Below are 15,486 nucleotides of genomic sequence, written 5' to 3'. Positions count from 1 at the left end.
TTAGTGTGAGACTGTGTTGTGTCTTTGGGTACAGGGAAGACATAGCCCACAGACGAGAAAAATAAAAGTTTATTTCTTTTATAAGTGTGCCTCCTGTGTTTGTCTGTGTCGGGTCGGCGCCCATATAGCACCTTTTGTTACACAGGTAATGGAATAATTTTAAAATCTTTGCTGTCTCTTGCCTTACGTGTTCCTTTCTCAGTATTCTCGTCACCAGCTCTTCCTCTCTCGAATGCATTCCTGTAAAGCCTTCTTCTCAGACTCTGTCATTATTTTTAGGGCATCATTTTATATTTCCTGTCACTGAAAGCAACATCTCTCATCCTGCGCCTTTACTCCTTCTCGTGCGTCTCACACTCGCACTTCCTCTGTCATCGCGTCACCAAAGCCAAACTAACCGATCAAACCAAAGTCAAACTAGCCAATCAGAGTGTCCAGAGGGACTGGACACGCAGACCTTACTGTTATATTATAGAGTAGACAGATAAAATCATTTTTGTTTACAAATAATGCAAAATCCTCTCATCTGGCTATTTCCAGCATAAGGCTGTAAGGAATAAGCATCATTGTATTGATTTATAAGCGGCAATAGATATTACAGTACATTCATCTCAGTTTATTCTTATATAGCACAACTCCCTGAATGCAGGCTTGTAGTGCTTACATAAAGGGGAGGAGGTCAGAGTATAGGAGACAGAAGATGTTACTTGGTGCAAAATCTGCTTCTTAACATCAGGAAAACCAAGGAACTGGTTATTGACTTTCACCACACCAAAGACCCTCTGTGTCCAGTCACTATTGAGAGAGTGGATATACAGGAGGTCCACTCCAACAAGTACTGGGGCGTCCACATCAATGACAGGTTGGACTAGTCTCGAAACACAGTGGAGCTATATACAGTAAGAAAGGGCAGAGGACAGGCTTATTTCTTAGCAGACTGCATTCCTTTAATATGGGTAGCATCATTCTTCATATCTTCTATAACTCTGTGATAGCCAGTGCGATTTTCTATGCTGTGGTGTGCTGGGCTGGTAACATCACTTCAAGAGATGCCCAGCAAATTACCAAGCTAGTTAAAAAGGCATGCTCAGTTATAAGACACATGTTGGACCCCCTGGAGGTCATAGTAAAGGAGAGAATTTAAACAAAACTGAGTACCATTATGAACAATGCTGCACAACCTCTCCCTGACACACAAACACTGAGGAATTTCAGAAAATGAATTATTCAGCAGAAGTGTGAAGTCTTGTGCTGTATAATTTATCATCAACACAGTTCATCAAATCACTGCTACTCATGTTGGTATAACTTTTGTATGGCAGTTAGGATATCTTAATTGTCATATGAGACAGACAGACAGACAGACAGACAGACAGACAGACAGACAGACAGACAGATAGATAGATAGATAGATAGATAGATAGATAGATAGATAGATAGATAGATAGATAGATAGATAGATAGATAGATAGATAGATAGATAGATAGATAGAAACCCTGGGCATGTGAGGGAAAAGGAGACAGTACCCTCTTTCATGCCAGGGTGGTACCTTAGGTGAGCATGAAAAGTGACCCTCTGGTGTGCATGCGTGACAATAGATAGATAGATAGATAGATAGATAGATAGATAGATAGATAGATAGATAGATAGATAGATAGATAGATAGATAGATAGATAGATAGATAGATAGATAGATAGATAGATACTTTATTAATCCCAAGGGGAAATTCACATTCTCCAGCAGCAGCATACTGATAAAGAACAATATTAAATTAAAGAGTGATAACAATGCAGGTATACAGACAGACAATAACTTTGTATAATTTTAACGTTGACCCCTCCAGGTGGAATTGCAGAGTTGCATAGTGTGGGGGAGGAACGATCTCCTCAGTCTGTTAGTGAAGCAGGACATTGACAGCAGTCTGTCGCTGAAGCTGCTCCTCTGTCTGGAGATGACACTGTTCAGTGGATGCAGTGGATTCTCCATGATTGACAGGAACCTGCTCAGCGCCCGTCACTCTGCCACAGATGTCAAACTGTCCAGCTCCGTGTCTACAATAGAGCCTGCCTTCCTCACCAGTTTGTCCAGGAGTGAGGCGTCCCTCTTCTTTATGCTGCTTCCCACAACCGTCTGATAGAACATCTGCAGTATCTTATTGCAGATGTTGAAGGACGCCAGCCTTCTAAGGAAGTATAGTCGGCTCTGTCCTTTCTTACACAGAGCATCAGTATTGGCAGTCCAGTCCAATTTATCATCCAGCTGCACTCCCAGGTATTTATAGGTTTGCACCCTCTGCACACAGTCACCTCTGATGATCACAGGGTCCATGAGGGGCCTGGGCCTCCTAAAATCCACCACCAGCTCCTTGGTTTTGCTGGTGTTCAGTTATAAGTGGTTTGAGTCGCACCATTTAACAAAGTCATTGATTAGGTCCCTATACTCCTCTTCCTGCCCATTCCTGATGCAGCCCACGGTAGCAGTGTCGTCAGTGAACTTTTGCACGTGGCAAGACTCCGAGTTATATTGGAAGTCCAATGTATATAGGCTGAACAGGACCGGAGAAAGTACAGTCCCCTGCAGCCCTCCTGTGCTGCTGACCACAATGTCAGACCTGCAGTTCCCAAGACGCACATACTGAGGTCTGTCTGTAAGATAGTCCATGATCCATGCCACCAGGTATGAATCTACTCCCATCTCTGTCAGCTTGTCTCTAAGGAGCAGAGGTTGGATGGTGTTGAAGGCACTAGAGAAGTCTAGAAACATAATTCTTACAGCACCATTACATTACATTCTTCTAAATAGTACACTAAAACTGCATGGGTTCTCACCTATCACTATGGAGCAGGATTCAAAACAGACCACTCAAAAATCTTCCTTATACTTTTTAACAGTCTTTCTTAAACTTGTAATTTAGTTTTCTCCTATCTCAACATTTGTTTGCTGAATTCTCATTTAAGACTGCTTGTGCTGTTATTAAACCCTGGCAGGCTGTGTTGCTCTGTAACTACTTTTGTTTTGAAAGAAGCTACTATATATAAGACGCATTGTAGGTGTAAGTCTCCTGAACTACAGCATATTTCTTAAGGTCGGTTCAGGTCAGGTGGGGGATCAGGCACTGATACTGTGTGTTGACACACCCACCAAATGACGAAACAGCTTGGGATCCCGGTTGGCAACCCCCCCAAGGCATACACGTGGTTCAGTTTCCATCCCACCACCACCCCCACCCTGGAAACGACCATCTATCTGCCGTAGTCAAGTGTTAGGTGGGTGGACCCTTAGCCTGGTCCATCTGCTCGAATCCTCAACAATGAGGATTCTGTGAGTTGGATCACCCTCAGGGAATCACACCACATGGCCGTAGTGTTGTAACTGATGCTCCCTCACAATTCAGGTAATGTGCATCACTCAGGACTCAACGCAAAGTCAAACCAGCGGTACTCAAGGGTCCTCTGAAGAGACACAGTGATGAAAGATTCCATTCTTCGTCTCAGGTCACTGGACAGCATCCATGTCTTGCAACCAATTAGCAACACAGGAAGCACCAGGACTCTAAAGACTTGGACCTTTCTGAAGAATATCAATGAATTTTTTATGTAGTGTTGTAGTCCACAAACTGCATCACATTGTTCTAGTTTAAATTTGTGAATTTAATGGGAAGGGCAGGAACAGACCAAATTTAATTAAGTAGTGATATGAAACTCTTTAATTCAATTGAGAGATAATTATATTTTGAATCTCGACACCAAAAGCAATAATTAGATCTAAACTATGACTATAAGAGTGTGTTGGACATTTTATAGTTTGGCAAACTTTAATGAGTTAGGCAGAAACGAAAAAGATTACTAATGGTGCCTGTTTTCACATCTACAGTAAATATCACAACTTTTACACACTCCTATTGAAATTTTGACTTCTAGTAAAGGTTAATATCAAGACAAATAATGCCAAGACCTTTTCACCTTTAAAATATAATCTTGTGTTTAGGTCAACACACCTGGATTGTTCTTGGAAAGATTATTAAAAATTCAAAACTTTCATTGCTTTGGTTTCATAAGGTTGTCCTTGTTTTCATTCATATTTCTGCTCCATACTTGTAAAATTTTTATTTTTATACTGTATTGAGGATTTGTGCTGTTCTATGTATTGTATTGTATTGACCTCCTTCTTTTTGACACCCACAGCCTACCTGGAAGGGGGTCTCTTTTTGAACTGCCTTTCCCAAGGTTTCTTCCATTTTTTCCCTACAAGTTTTTTTTGGGAGTTTTTCCTTGACTTCTTGGAGAGTCAGGGCTGGGGGGCTGTCAAGAGGCAGGGCCTGTTAAAGCCCATTGCAGCACTTCTTGAATTATCCATACATTTTCAACTTGATTATGCAGACATATTGTATATAGAATTATTTTCTTGCCATTTTTAGGTATTTATACATATATTTAGCCTACATATATCTACACAAATAAAACTAGTTGAGTGATACATCCTCAGATGCACTGGGGTGCACATTCTGTGATACAGTATATCCTGGGGTCTTCAGCTGTTTCAGGTCTTTCAACATCGCACCTTGGTCAGGCGACCCAGCCGGGGGATGATCAGTCCCCAGCTTGCATCCCAGCAGCTATCAACCACGGGTTCCTCCCTCTTCAGCCAGAGCCGCCTAGTGGCCCCCTCTGCAGCATCTGTAATGGCCTTGATAGCTCTCCTCTTTGCACCCCCCTATGCCAAGTTTGGCCATGACTCGGCAGAGAGAGCGGCCTATGAAGCCTCGACATCCAAGCTCCATTGGCTCACAGCTACAGTTGTCTTCCTACGCTGTCTCCTGCATTGTTCTACTAGTTTCTGGTACTTCGCACGTTTCCTCTCCTATGCTTTGTCCATGCGCTCCTTCCAGGGTACAGGGAGTTCTATCATGGTCACTTGATTAGTGATGTTAGAGAAAATGACCTGTCTGGGCAGAGTGATGTTGTGGCGATGTGCTCCAGAAAGCTTAGCTGCTTGTCCCAGTCTACCCTCAGTTGAGGAGGCCCGCTGCAGATTTGGGTTGTAATATTTCTAATGCACTATTATACTGTATTGAGGATTACTTGTGTCTTGTCCTGTTCTGTGTATTGTATTGTATTTTCCCCCTTTTTTTTGACACCCACTGCACGCCCAACCTATCCTGGAAAGGGGTCTCTCTCTGAACTGCCTTTCCAAAGGTTTCTTCCATTTTTTCCCTACAAGTTTTTTTTTGGGAGTTTTTCCTTGTCTTCTTGGAGAGTCAAGGCTGGGGGGCTGTCAAGAGGCAGGGCCTGTTAAAGCCCGTTGCAGCACTTCTTGTGTGATTTTGGGCTATACAAAAATAAACTGTATTGTAATGTATTGTACTTCATGAACCACCTGTTAGTTTAATTTCACCTTTTATTGTATTGGTCTATGTGAACTTTGTGCACATGAATTTTACATTTATATTTTGTTGTTTTTTAAATAACAGTTGACTGTTCACAGCTTTCTTTAGGTAGCTTCACATATCCATGACTAGCCATTCCTGGTCAGCAATCCTACTTTTCAGACCATTTCTAAGTTGATGCGGCCTCATGTTTTGGATAGTTATGTGTTAAAAAAGGTGAAATACATCTTTAATTTCCTGGCAGTACAGGTTTTTCACCAAAATAATTCTCAACATTTGGAAATTTTCCTTTCCTCATCTAGTCTGACCAGACACCATCTCTTCACTGAAGATATATGGACATATGGCATGCTGCTGTTGCCACCATGCTTGACAGCAGGTACTGTGCTAATGAGCTCTTTTCTCTATTCTTGCCATCCATCCCTGTAACTCTGGAGAATACAACAAATTGTAATTTGAAATGAGTGACCGATTACTAACAAACATTCACAAAGGTCTTTTAAGGATACCATTGGCTTTTTGGCAGTGTCTCGGATTTTCAAACTTCATCATTTTGTATTGACGTTATTGTGTCCTAGTGGTCAGGGGTGCAACACGTTGTTTTGAAGTGGGTATGCAAGAATTTTTTTTTGGATTCATAGGAATGTACTGTACCAGTCAGTGGGGAACTTACGGCCATCCCTTTTAAAAAAGCGGGGTGAACTATAGACTGTCACAATGGGGTGTGTGGTCTTGGAGATATGTATCATTGATTTCCCCCTTGAGCACAGAGCACCATACTTTAATCTGCCACAGTTCATCCACCTCAAAGGCAGATTGCTGTTATTATGTATCCACTGTCAGGAGACAACAAGACTGCTAGGAGCCCACAAGTAATGTACCTTCTGCCCTTCCCCTTACCTGTACCACTCCTGGTGGTTTCCTGCACATCATAATAATGGTTTTCAGTGTCTTCCATGATAGACAGTACAAAGTATTCATCCCCTTAAAGGTTTTCTCATTTTTTAATATGCAACCTTGAATCATTGTGGATTTTATTTGTCTTGTTTGACATTAATAATGGAAAAAAACTCTTTAAAGTCAAAGTGAAAACAGATCTCTGCAAAGTGGTCTAAGTTAATTAGCAATACTAAACACAAAATAAATGGTATTCACCCCACTTTAAATCAGTATTTATTACAGTAGATGCATCCTTGTAAGTGAGTGTCTATGCACAGGTCTCTCCCCCCTTTTCTGTCAGGTTTGTGCATCTGGAAATTTTCTCCATTCTTCTTTGCAAAGCTGCTCAAGCTCTGTCATGTGTGAAGATCGTGAATGAATCACCTTTTTCAAGACCAGCCACAAGGTTGTCTGTTGGACAGAGGTCTAGACTCTGAGTTGTCCACTCTAGGACACTGACATAATTGTTTCGAAGCCTTCCCTGGTAGATTTGGCTTTATGCTTGAGGTTGATGATTTGCTGAAAAACAAATCTTCTCCCATGGTGTAGGTTTCTTGCAGACTGCATCAGGCTTTCTTTCTGGATTTCACATGCATTTTACCCTCTGATCTCTCTGTTAGTGCTGTTAGGACTGCAGGCACAGTATTTTGTGGGTATGATATATACAGTACCATATCATCTGCATATAGAGAAATTTTCTGTTCAAGTCATTCTCTGATAATCCCCTTTATCTGATCAGCATTTCAACAGTGAGCTGCCAGTGGCTCAATGGCGATTGCAAACAGCAGTGGTGACAAGGGGCATTCTTGTCTGGTACCTCGTTCTAGTTTGAAGTAGTCTGAGTTAATGTTGTTAATACAAACTGAAACTTCTGGATTTGTATACAGTAGTTTGATCCATGCACAGATGTTTGTGCCAAACCCACATTTTTCCTATATGGTGAAACAGTAGTTCCATTCAACCATATCAAATGCTTTTTCTGCATCCAACAATAATAACATCTCTGGGGTGTTTGACTTTGCAGGTGAATATATCACATTAAACAGGTATCGAAGATTTATTAGCTAAGTGTCTGCCTTTAATAAATCCAGTTTGGTCTTGTGATATTACAGAAGGAAGGCCAACACCTTTATCCAAGGCAACATACAACATGTATGATACAATTGGTTACAGTTTTTTGATTTTACAGGCAGGTCAAGTGACTTACTCATGGTCACAGAGTATCAATAGCAGGATTTGAACCCACAACCTCAGGGTTTGAAGTCCAAAGTCTTAATCACTACACCACTCGGCCTAAACCAACCCCATGCCTTCCAGGACCTGCTACAGAGATGAATCCCTACATTATGATGCTGCCACCACTATTCCTCACATTGCTAATGATGGGTTTTTGATAATATGCAGTGTTTAACTTAAGACAAACACAGCATTGAGTCTGATGTTCAAAAAGCCCAATTTTGGTCTCATCAAACAACAAAATCATCTTCCACCTGACTTCACGATCTCCCATGTGCCTTCTGGAAAACCTTTTTAAATACAGTATTGTCTTTCTCTTTGCACAAAGCCGTGACTCGTGAAGCAGCTGCACACCAGTTGTTGTCTGCACAGTCACTCCAACCTGAGCCACTGTAGACTGTTATGTACTTTAGAGTGCTCATAGGTCACTAGGTGGCCTCCCTCATTAGTCTTTTTCTTGCACGATAAACCCATTTTATTTGGATAGTCTAATCTAGGCAAATTCCATACACTTTCCTTTTTTTAATGATCAATTTAACTGGATATTTTCTTATCTCCATCCCCTGAAGTGTTCTTTTCAATCATCATTTCAAAGAGTGGCTTGGAGTGTTCATTTGTCATCATTGTGTAGTTTAGCTCACTATACTGACTGACCATAGGCTGGGCCTTCTGTATACAGTAAAGTGCATTCAGACTGCAATCAAGTGAAACCCCAGACAGGTGACCTCCATTGAACTAAACCTGTGATGGTATGACAATAAAGCCACTTGATCTGACATATAAAGCCAATTATCTGCACAAGTGGTGGGGATAAATACTTACGTGACCAATTATTTTTGCATTTTATATTTGTAAGTAATCTAAATCACTTTACAGATATATTGTGTCCAAAAAGCAAAATTAATTCCATTGTGATTCAATGATGTATACTAATAAAATATGAAAACTTCCAAGGGAGTGAATACTTTTTATTAGATTAGATTTAGACAAGGGGGTTCCGCCCCCTGCTCGCTTCACTCGCCTACCCCCGGCGTTGGGTATCCTGAAATACATTAGTCGAGCTCGTTCGTCTTGGAGCTGTGCCCGCTTTGCCCGCGGCATTTCAGACGCGTGTTGTAGGCGCCTGTGTTCATTGATCTTATCCAGGCGGGCTCGTGTTTGTATATCCATCTGTCGAGCTCGTTCGTGTTGAACCCATGCCTGCTTTGCTTCCGCGTTCATTTTGAACCCGTGCCAGCTTTGCTTCCGCAGTCTCAGACGCGCGTTGTAGGCACCTGCGTACATTGATCTTATCCAGGTGGGCTTGTGTTTGTATCGTTGAGCTGTATTGTGTTTGAATTTGGTGTAAAGCGTTCAGCGGTTTGTACAATCCCAAACAGCACATTATTTCTAACTTCACTCCGCAGTAGTGCCACTCACAATATGGCGGTGACGCCTGCGCCTTCCGTACTATCTTTGTGGACCTGATTCTGGGGTGCAGCGCAGAATCCTCTTTTGTGTGTGGCTGTGCCGTTAGTCGTTAGCTATGGGCGCGTTGTTGCTTCATTTCTCATTCACGTTAGTTGAGCTCTTTCGTTCTTGGGCCGTGACTCCTTCGTTCGCAGTGGATAAGACTTCGCTTGCGGTTTATGAGACGCACGCCTGCGCAGTACGTCTCATGGTCCCATCGCTGTGTACCTGCGTCCATATCCGGTTTATTCTTGGTTAGTAATATGGATTATTTTATTTATAAAAGCACATTTAAAACAACAGATGTTGTGCCAAAGTGCTGTACAAAAAAGCATTAAAATAAACACAATACGAATAATCATGCAAAAGCAGATTAATAAAACAACCAATTATAACATCCACCACAATCCAATCATACACAATGAAAGACAGGAGAAAACAAGTAGGTCTTAAGCCGACTTTTAAAAACCTCGATCGAGGATGAAGACCTGATGTGCAGAGGCAAGTCATTCCAAATCCTAGGAGCAATAACTGAAAAAGTTCGGTCTCCCCTAGACTTCAGCTGAGATCTTGACACTACAAGGAGCAGTCGTCCAGATGACCTCAGTGCTCTTGGTGGCACATATGGTTGAAGGAGGTCACAGATATATTTCAGAGCGAGACCATGCAAGGCTTTAAAAACAAACAACAAGGTTTTAAAATCAATGCGACACTTCACCGGTAGCCAGTGGAGAGAGGCTAGAATGGGGGAGATGTGATCCCTTTTTCTCGACCCACTCAAAAATCTACCTGTAGTGTTCTGAACCAGCTGAAGGCGCGACGGAGCAGATTTTGGCAGACCCACATATAAGGAATTGCAATAATCAAGGCGAGATGTAATAAAGGCATGAATGACTGCTTCTAAGTCTTTCTGTGATAGAAAGGATTTTAGTTTAGAAATTTGCCTCAGTTGGTAAAAACTGAAATTTAATACCATGGAGATTTGTTTTTCAAAACTTAGTGACGACTCAGGGATGATACCTAGGTTTCTGACATCATTTTGAATCATTGCTGCCAAAGGTCCTAAGTGCTTGCCGATTTCAACTGCAGATGAGGTGGTACAAAAGATAATGACTTCTGTTTTATTTTCGTTTAATTCCAAGAAATTTTGTGCCATCCAATATTTAATATCCTCAAAGCAGTTCAACAGCTTTTTTTTACAGATGAAGTGATGTATCACTGTATCAATGTAATGTCTACAAAATTCTTTTATGTTATTCTCTTGATATGTACTTTTCAAAAATAAGAAATCTTTTGTTAGATCCCTGTAGACCATGGCCATGCATGGACTATGCAACCATGAAGCTTTTCAGAAAAAATCAAACAGAAGCAGCTGATTTTACTTTGGGCCAAAAAGGTCAAGTTAAATCAAGACAAATGTATTTATATAGAACATTTAAATCTGGCCAAAGTGCTTTAAAACAACTTAAAACAAAGCATCAGATTAACAAGCATCCTTTGAATGAGATGTGAAGCCAAGGTCTTGACTCTCTGTGGTCATTAAAGATCCCTGGGAATCTTTTGAAAAGAGTAGGTTTTGTCACAATGTCCTTGCTAATCCATTCTGGCCCCCTAATCATCCCTTGTCTCTAACTGGCTATTTCACTTACCCCTTCACCACCTAACACCTAATGTGTGGTGAGCATACTGGCACAATAATGGCTGCCACCACATCATCCAGGTGGGTGCTACACATTGGTGGTGGATGACATGGCTCCCCTCTGTCTATGTAAAGTGCTTTGAGTAGCAAGAGAAGTTCTATCTAAATAAAAATGATTATTATTAATAAATTAGAATAAGAGAATCTTAACGGAAAATACCATCACAGACCAAACAGAATGCCTGCAAACATGCAAGTATAAGGTACAATACAATGAGAATTAAAAAAAACAAAGCTTTCTGAGTCGTCTTGGAGAAAAGCATTTGCTAAATAAATTAATAATAATAAAATAGTTAGAAACAAGAGCGGTGTTTGGGGGTGGCAAGTGGGGCGACCACCCCAGGCCCCACGCCTAAGGGGACCCCACTTTTGAGGTCCATGTGTCCCATTCAAGCGGATTTGTCAAGTTATATTCTCCATATATATATATTTGAGATGCTTCTAAGAGGAAACCTTCTAAAATCCCTCTTCAAGGTCAAATTCCGTACATGTACGTCTTTGAAAACATCCCATAGTCCACCTTCATCACCCAAAAAGGGTCACCAGTATAATCCCTTCCTAAAATAGGTATAGCCCATTAGTTGCTGGGTTGGCTTCTCCTGTCTATAGAAAAAGACATTGTAGATCCAGATTAAACTACAAAGATATCATCAACGACTTTTCCAATTGGAAGGCAAGAAAAGTGGATTTTCATCTGGAAACCAGTAAGAGATTTCATGATACCTCTACATTAATTTCACACTTCCTGTCGAACCACTGAAGCTCACATTTTATTTCTAGGCCATAAACATAATGCACAAAAACATGTATTGTTAATGATAACCGGACAACATGACATCAACGTGAGTTATGACTATGACATCCTGCATATCGAGACTCGGAGTATACTTGCAATTTGGGGACTTTTCTAGAAGAGGCCCTGCTAATTTCCATATGACACCGCATCGCATTTCGCACTGTCGTGGTATTATCATGAATTATGAATTTTACATTTTTAATAGATTATATCTTTCAATTTTGATAAAGACTGCGTGTTATCTTGCAAAAATTTAGCTGAATAGTATAATGAGAAAATCCGGTGTATGTTAACATTATTTTTATTAAATTCGAGCTCAAGTCCACACATACTGGTAACAGCATTTAAAGTAACCGGTCAGCCCTGCACACCCCTAAGGCCGCCTCTGGTTAGAAATACATCCTTCAGTGTGACATTATTTCAAAAAGCAAGCTGCACTGGAGCCTGGAATTCACAACAACAAAGACATGGTCATCTCTATGCTTCAAATGAGCTCATGGAACAAATAATAGTAATTGATCAGATGATTTGAGAACCATGGAAGATGAATAAGCATAAAGGAGATCAACAAAATAACAAACTTTGAAGACAAACAATCAAATCGCAGAATCAATCCTGTGTCACACAGAAAGCCAATGGACAGAAGCCCCAATGAGAGAAATGTGATCTCTTTCTTAGTGCCAGTCAAAACTCCGGCAACAGCACATTGAATTAACTGTAGGCAAGACAAAGATGAATGGCTAATGCCAACATAAAGGGAACTGCAATTGTCTTGGCAGGACCAAACAAAAGCAAGAGTAAGGTTTTGCATATGATTGAAAGATGGAAAAAGCTTGACCTCTGTGATGGCTCTAAGTTTTAAGAAGCTACTTTTAGCCATGGTATTTATTTCCTTATCAAACTTGAATTCAAAGTCAAAAATTACACAGATGTTTCTGATATGTGGGGTTTGCAGACTCTGATACTGGAAGTTGAAGAACCAAAAAAAAAAAAAAAAACATTTGTTTTTGATTGGTTTAGCTAAATAAAATGTAATGCCATCCAACATTTAATAACTTCAAAGTAGTTAAGAAAAGTGGTTAGTGTAACCATATGAGTTTCAAAGAAACTTAGATTTTCGATGTAATGTGGGTAACAATGATAAGTGATATTTTGCTTTTTTTTAGAGGAGTGCAAAGTGGTAACATATGGTAAGAGGACAGAACTGGCTCCAAGACAAACTTTTAAAGAGTCCCGCAGGTAACAGGATCCATGGAGCATCAGGAGTTATTGAAATTAACAGTAAAGTTCCATAAACCAGTCAAATGCATTATCAATCAAAATGTCATGATCGACCATGATGAAGACAGCACTCAGATCCATCAGAATTAAATAGCACATATCTCAGAATCAATTGTGAACAAAAGATCATCTGTCACTCTCAGGAGGGCAAATCTGATACCATAAGGACATTGGAAACAAATGGTCATTTGGAGACATGACGAAAATTACTGGGAAGTGCAGGGTCAAGTGCAGAGGTTGAACTATTCTGTTTTTAAAACAAGATTGAACAGAAGAAGTTATTAAATGCATATTTATGAATGACAAAACACTGGATTCAATTACTTCAAAAACTTCTCTTTCAGCAGATAAGCAGTCATAATATCAAAGGGGGCAAGATGTTGGCTTCATGTAAGAGACACGGTAAATCAAGTGAGCGACTCTGGCTGAAAAGACAGCAATGTGCATAATGAAAAAAATAACCATTAGCAGGAGGCAGAATGTTGGGCTTAATATTGTTAGAATCATTTCATTTGATATTAGGTTAAGAAAAAAGCATATTTGTGCAGAAATTTGAAGAGTAAATGTGTTGGCTGGGATTGGCTCCAGCAGACCCCCGTGACCCTGTGTTCGGATTCAGCGGGTGGGGAAATGGATGGATGGATGATCAAATCTGAACATAGCTGAATCCTGAAGTAGAAAAGGTGTTGCCAAGGATTTCATTTTTTTAAATAAAAAATGCATATGACTTCTTTACTATTGTTTATTAAAGGTGGAGAAGATCTGAAAATTTAGTTTGACTTCAAACTTTAGATTGATAAATTGTGAAATTTTGATTAGCATAAGTAGACTTTTGCTCTCCACTGCTTATACTGTATAAAATCACCCAGTAACTCTGCTTCACCATAGTTAATTAACAGATCAGATGACAGTTTGATGTATTGAAAAAGAAAATAAAGTCTAGTGTCCAGGGGCCTCATTTATAAAGGTAGCGTACACACCAAAAGAGGCTTGAAATGTGCCCACGTGACTTCCCACGCAAATGTCGAGATTTATAAAAGTAAACTTGCATGTGATTATAGCATCTCTGACCCATCTGTACGCAACATTTCAGAGAAACTAATCCATGCAAAGTTTTATAAATGATACCCCAGGTGGCCCGTAACATAGTAATATAATTGTGCTTGATTTTGTTATTAGCATTTTTAAAGTTTACCATTCCACGTCTACCTTTCTTATAGTTATTGGTAAGATCATCCAGTGCAGAATCTAAGTTAATGGTGTATGTGCTTCTAGTTCAAGTTTAAATAATTAAACAGAGATACTACTTTGAGAATACGCTACTGGCAGAAGAGTCCCATTTTCATTGTTTCAGCTCCAGTGTGGATTTATTTTGTGCTGCTGGGCGGTAAGCAAAACAACCATAATATTCCATGGTATGCAATTTCCAATTCCAACTATCTTAATTTCAGTCAGATCAGTGGGTCTCTGTTTCCTACAATTTCGGGTATATAAATGGTATATCCTCACAGGTTTCTTTCAGTTTTTTGTTCATTTTGAATTAATAGAAATGACTTGAAAAAATACAAAATGATTGCTTCAGAATTAATTATAATTACAAGCTTGTCTGCTTTATTGTAATTGTTATTACATTAATTTTTATGTAGTGGGTGCTTTATTAATTAGGCACTTTATAAAGGACTGTCAAAAGGTAAAACAATCCAGTATCATTTACACCTCAACAGTTTACAAATAGAAAATGTCTTAATATATCCTTTAAGAAAAAACACAAACACAAGAGAGAGGAAATGAGGATAATGAGGAGAAAATAAATCAAGAAAAGTTCAAAATCAAATGATGAGTGTGCATCACGTTCTCTCAGTATTGAGTCACTGCTGATGTGGTGATGTTGCACACTCTGTGTCTGGTTCTACAATGAATGCCGACATCCAATGTTGATCTTCCCCATATCCTGTCCGGGCAGAAGGAGTGGGACTTCTCTTTCGATGGCAGAGGATGAGATGTCAGTAGTATGGTGGTGAGGTCTGTCCTGATGGCAAAAGAGGAGAAGGCATTACCAACAGGTGACAGCACCCACTCAGTCTCAGAAGTGATATTATCCTCTAATTTTAGCCTTGTAGTTGCCCCAATCAGTGTAGGGGAACATTACTTTTAAAAGTAACTTATTTACGTAGCTCAATATTTACCAAAAAAGTAACTAAATATGATATATAGTTACTTATTATAAAATGTAATGTGTTACAAACAGTGCATTACTTTTTCTTCTTTTTTAGAAAAACTGCACAGTTCACTGGCCAGCATTTATTCTTAAATCCTAACTCCATATATGAACCTTCATGAAACTGACCAAACTCACATTGAAATTTGATTATTTTCTCATGTTTTATATTAGTTCTTCATGTGTGGTGAAGTAAATAACATCCTCCCCTTTTTTCTTCCTCAATGTGATCCTTGGAAGAATTATAGTATGAACACTAGCCACTGCGCCAGCATGCCGCTTCAGCATATCTATGGCAAATAGCTGGATGACTGCTAAGTTGACGCTTCAGTGATAGGTTTCCGTAACCAGATTGCACGCAGCACCAGGGCCGGATTAAGACGAAATTGGTCCTGATGCTGCAGCGTAAAAAAGGCCTATTTTTTCTCAGCATTGGTGCATGTGCATTCGACACTCACCGTACATGCACACTCAGACCGA

At 39.9% G+C, this 15,486-nt stretch overlaps 1 long non-coding RNA gene across 2 annotated transcripts in view; it reads right to left on the bottom strand.

Annotated features, from left to right (window-relative positions):
- Nucleotides 1–14,364: 14,364 nt before the first annotated feature.
- LOC114649245 (uncharacterized) overlaps nt 14,365–15,486 on the bottom strand; it is a 48,730-nt gene continuing 47,608 nt past the window's right edge. Inside the window, exon 3 of one of the 2 annotated variants that reach the window (XR_003715805.2) lies at nt 14,365–14,817. This is a non-coding gene — a long non-coding RNA (uncharacterized LOC114649245). The remainder of the gene's footprint in view (nt 14,818–15,486) is intronic. The other variant, XR_003715807.2, reaches the window with a different exon arrangement.

Source organism: Erpetoichthys calabaricus, chromosome 1 (assembly GCF_900747795.2).
Source record: "Erpetoichthys calabaricus chromosome 1, fErpCal1.3, whole genome shotgun sequence".
Lineage (NCBI taxonomy): Eukaryota > Metazoa > Chordata > Cladistia > Polypteriformes > Polypteridae > Erpetoichthys > Erpetoichthys calabaricus.
The sequence above is the reverse complement of the archived record's forward strand: the minus strand, read 5'-3'. Positions and strand labels throughout refer to the sequence as shown.